The sequence below is a fragment of the Pelobates fuscus genome, chromosome 3 (assembly GCF_036172605.1).
Source record: "Pelobates fuscus isolate aPelFus1 chromosome 3, aPelFus1.pri, whole genome shotgun sequence".
NCBI lineage: Eukaryota > Metazoa > Chordata > Amphibia > Anura > Pelobatidae > Pelobates > Pelobates fuscus.
The window spans coordinates 366602936-366608551 of NC_086319.1; positions in this window are offsets into that span (position 1 = coordinate 366602936).

The window sequence follows — 5616 nt, forward strand, 5'->3', positions numbered from 1 at the left end:
ATTTGTCTGAAATTGAGTGAAGGGAAATAAAGACTTTGTTATCTAAATTCATTATCCATTGTAAGAATAGAATGCACTGGTCACAAATTAGAACGATTCAAAGCAGGTTTATTAGCAAAACATATTTATACAGCATTTTGGCTCACACAAAAAACCTTTTACCAGCCTTTTAGAGCCTTTTTGGGCAGTACACTGTATGTGTGCTGTAACGGAGCACCTGTATCTAGAATGGTACCTCCACTGTAGATTCTCCCAGGTCCCGTAGTGAAGCACTGATTATAACTCCCGCATACTCAAACTTCAGGCAAGACTTGATAAAGGGTACAAAAAATTAACTGGTTTATTATGGCCAAGTTGCCTGTTTATACACACAGACCCACAGCATTGGGTCTCCATCAAAAACATAGGTAAGCCTGCCGAGGCGTCTCTGTGTCTGGGAGATAAGTGAGTTTGCTTTAGCTTAAACTAATTATCTCCCAGGCACTCGAGGTACCATACATAATACATAAAACACCCCAAAATACATACAATATCGATAGGAGCCCCCACAAGTATTATATCCACGGATAGCCCGGATCTGAGCGCCCAAGTTGTCTAAATAGTGTTCAGATCCATGTAGTATAGCCAAATCGCCACCGGGGTAAAGCCTTGAACAACCGCACATATGGCTGCTGCCCAACATAGTTCCAAGGAAAAGGAGGTAGCGGTCGGTCAACGTTTGGGAGTTCCTATACAAAAACAAACGAAGGTTCCCCCTGGCTCATAGGGAGCGAATGTTTCCCCCAAAAAGCACTCTCTTGGCTTTTCTGGGAATGGAGCAGGTAACGGTACGATTTTCTCTGAGTTTCCGAGGCCAAGTCTCCAAAATAGAGTTCCACGCACTCGACGACCAAGTAAAGCTGCCTGTGTTAGGGAGACAAAGTGGCTGCCATTTCCTAGAGCACGTGTTTTTGGTTATACGAATGGCGGCCACCTAGAGAGTTAAGTGTTTCCAGGGGCGTACCTAGAGCATTTGGCACCCGGGGCAGACCATGAGTGTGGCACCCCCCTCCCCCTCATAATAAAAATGTAAGAAAACACCCACAATTTTTTGCTTTCCTATGGACTGTTTGAATGTGCGCGCAGCTCTTGCCGCGCATGTGCATTCGGCTCCACTTGGGAGCTGACGTCGGCGGGGGAGGAGAGGTCACCAGCGCCGAGGGAGCCCGGCGCTGGATTAAATTAAGTGGCTGAAGGGGTTTTAACCCCTTAAAACCCATTCAGCCACTTACCTTTCTCCAGCGTTGGGCTCCCTCTGCGCTGGTGACCTCTCCTCCCCCTGCCGACGTCAAATCCGAATGCGCATGTGCGGAAAGAGCCGCGTGCGCATTCAAACTGCCCATAGGAAAGCATTACTCAATGCTTTCCTATGGACGTCCAGCGTCTTCTCACGGTGAGTTTTACAATGAGAATTGCGGAAGCGCCTCTAGCGTCTGTCAGTGAGACAGCCACTAGAGGCTGGATTAACCCTCAGTGAAACATATGTTTTTAGCTGCAGGGTTAAAACTAGAGGGACCTGGCACCCAGACCACTTCATTGAGCTGATCCTTAGAAATAGCATAGGAAAGGGATTTGGGTTCAAAAGATGTAGCGGCTAGGGCAGAGGTTTTGTAGAAGGGGGCCAGGGCAGGGGTTTTGTATAAATGTGCCAGTTTTGTAGAAGGGGGAAGACCAGTGCTTTTGTAGAAAGGGGCTGGTGAGAAACTTCTAGAAAACTCCTCCCCTGCCCCTTTCTACAAAGCCCCTGGTCTCACCCCTTCTAGAAAACCCCTGCCCTTTGCCCTTCATATAAAAACCCTGCACCCCGATCACATAAATTTCATACACTCCCTACACATAAAAACCCTGAGCACACCCCCCTTAATTAAAAAAAAAAGCTGCACACCCCCTTAATAAAAAACAAACCTGCACAACCCCCTTAATTAAAAAAATCCTGCACACCCCCTTAATTAAAACCCTGCACACCCCCTTAATAAAAACAAAAATCTGCAGTGCACATCCTCCCCTTTAATTAATCCACACACCCCTTTAATTAATCCACCGCCTCTTTAATTAATCCACCCCCCTTAATTAATCCACACCCCCATTCATTAATTGACCCCCTCTTTAATTAATCCACACACCCTCTTTAATTAATCCACCCCTTTAATTAATCCACCCCCTCTAATTAATCCACCCCCTATAATTAATCCACCCCCCTCTTTAATTAATCCACCCCATCTCTTTAATTAATCCACCCCCTAATTAATCCACCCCCCTCTTTAATTAATCCACCCCCCTTTAATTAATCCACCCCCTCTAATGAATCCACCCCCCTTTAATGAATCCACCCCCTCTTTAATTAATCCACCCCATTTAATTAATCCATCCCCCCTCTTTAATTAATCCACCCCCTCTTTAATCCACCCCCTCTAATTAATCCACCCCCTCTAATTAATCCACCCCCTCTTTAATTAATCCACCCCCTCTAATTAATCCACCCCCTATAATTAATCCACCCCCCTCTTTAATTAATCCACCCCCTCTTTAATTAATCCACCCCCCTCTTTAATTAATCCACCCCCTCTTTAATTAATCCACCCCCCTTTAATAAATCCACCCCCTCTTTAATGAATCCACCCCCCTCTTTAATTAATCCACCCCCCTCTTTAATTAATCCACCCCTCTTTAATTAATCCACCCCCCTCTTTAATTAATCCACCCCCCTCTTTAATTAATCCACCCCTATTTAATTAATCCATCCCCCCTCTTTAATTAAACTTCTACCCCCCTTTAATTCTTTAATTAATCCACCCCCCCCTTTAATGAATTCAGCCCCAAACATAAAATATCTACTTACATTTTGATGATGCCTTCCTTGCCTCCGAGTCCGACCACTGGGTGCCTCACCGCCGGAAATGTATCCTTCCGCTGAAGATCCGTGAAGGCGGACTGACGGCGCTGCCAGGAACACTCCTCCCCCTCCTCCTCATAGAAGAAGGAAGTCCCGCCGGACTGGCCACAGATGCTGCGGCTGAGCGCAGCGTAATGATGGGGGGTGACACATGACACTGGAAGTCATGGCACCTCCCTAGTCAGTGGCACCCGGGGCGGGCCGCCCTCCCGCCCTCCTCTTAGTACGCCACTGAGTGTTTCTTTTGAAGTTAACGAGTCAGTGTTCGGTCAAACAAAAATACGGAAGACCTTCTCTCCTGTAAAGCAGAGACTATAGATTTTACCCCTTACATTCAGACTCGTCTACTGTGTATAGCTATAATCACTGCGCTACAGGAGAGAGGGTCTCTAGAACTATATTCACTGCAGTCTGGTCCAGTGGAAGAGGTCCTCAGAGAACCCAGTTAAGATTTGGGGACTGGTTCTGAAGTGCTTCAGACTCTTCAGAGTCCCTTATAGCAGAGAGGAAGCTGAAGTGCCAAAGGTACTCAGTCGGAGTTTGGGTGTTCCGTCCCAATAATTAAATAAAAATCTTAACATAGACAGGATCACCACTGGGAGATATGAAATCAGGAAGAGGTGGGCCTATAGGGGAGGCTGTGTCACCACAATTCTGAGTTTAATGTATAATGATTACGGAGCACTGAGTTGCAACATCATTAGGGGGAGAGATGATATATAGTGTGAATAGTCAGAATTCAATGTGAATTTCATATTTTTTTGGGTCAAAGACTGCTCTATTTTTAAATTGGCTATTTTGGCTCCACCTTTGAAGTTTTCTTTGAATTCCAGATAATTTCCATTTTAATGAATAATACTGTAAATATGTACCACAGACACTAGTTCATTGCAGATGGTTATGAGTAATAAAGTTGTTATCAGGGAAGATGTATAAATCAACATAGCATGTCCCGATAAATTGCGTGCAAAACAAAAAGCACAAAATTCCATCAGAAAGATTCTGAGCATGGAGTGATTCATACGCTTTCTCTTTGTGCTGGAGCCATTTTCTATATTTAATGTATACAGGAACTGTCACTAAGCAATACAATGTATAGGGATGGTGCAATAGAAATAATATGAGAATTTTAACACTGTCCGGGTCATTCACTAAAGCATACTGCCCATCATTGCAAGGTATGAAATCAGGAACAGGTGGCTCTATAGGAAGCTGCGTCTCTGGCAACGCCCAACACATTTTTTTTTTAGTAGTAGTTTATACTATAAATATACAATTTGAAGGAAATGTATTTTTCCAATTTAGCCATAGTCACAGCTGGCTATATTGGGCTACATTGTGGTGGAATCTCGGTAAAAATAAATTTAGTAGGCCGAGATTACCACGTGGCATGTGTACGTGCATATGCTGACGTATCGATCAGTTGGTTGCACGAGGCAAGATACGATCAGTAGTGTACGGAGCATGTGCAAGAATACAGGATATAGTATTCCCCTCCTCCATTGTGCTGGACAAGCCATGCGGTCAAGCAGGAATTTAATTCTTATTTGTATTGATTGGTCAAGAGAATGTGCGGGTGGAGCTTAATATGGGAGGAGTTATGTGCCTATATAAGGAGCCTGCACTATTGTCCGGGGCTCAGAACTTGCTGTATTTTGGTGACATTAGTCCCTCTGAGTCCCGATCGGTGATCCAATAAAGAATCTCTTCCTTCCTGAAGAAACCTGTGTCCATCTCTCTGTGCTTGGCTTCCGTCAGTTTCTCCGGTATCAACATCATATTATTTGATATAGTGAGAAATCAAAGTGAATGTCAAATTAAAGACCAACACAGCTGAAGAGGAAAATTCTCTAAGCTCAGTTTGGTTCCTTTTGCCTTAAATTTGAAATTCGCTTTGAATTCTCACTTTATTGAATAACCTTGTTAGTGTTTCAAAATGAAATAAAAATGTAAAGCCGGAGCAATCAAAAGCATAGCTGACCTAGAGAATATTTTTTTCGTTTGACTATTTGGGGACACTATAGGCACCAAAACAACTTCATCTAAAAATGACGTTATGGTGCCAGGCTCTCTTATCTCATGGGGTTAAACGATTTGAGAATGGTTTAACCCCCAAGTTGCCTCCAGCGGCGATCTCCACTGACCCCCAATCAGCGGTGCCCCTACCCGGCAGCACTCCGACCTTGCTTCCTGAATCTGAAAATTCAGAAGCTGGTTGCCTCCTGGGGATTGAAGGGGGCGGGATAGGGGGGATTGAGGTAGTGGAGATTTGGGGTTAAACCATTCCCTTTAAGAAAGAAAGAAAGCTTCCGGGGCCTCCTGACACCATAACAACTTCACTTGGATTAAGTTGTTTTGGTGCCTGGAGTGTCCCTTTAAATCTGAAGTTTGCTCTGAATTCTCCCTTCAGTGATTAACCCTGTAACTGGTTTCTATCCTGCCACATTGTAATACAATGATTCACAAGGCAGGGCTGGCAAAAATGAGACATTCGCAGCATCTGCTGAAGAACTCCAACTCCCGTGATGCTTTGCGCTCTGGTTGTCAAGGCATCGCTGGAGTTACTTGGATCCCGCCTTTGTACGGAACGTACTGTACGTCCGCGTCTCCTAGTCCACAGCGATTACCAAGCTCTCGCGAGATTTCACACACCGGCGATACTCTGCAGGTCATTTCCGGTGGGG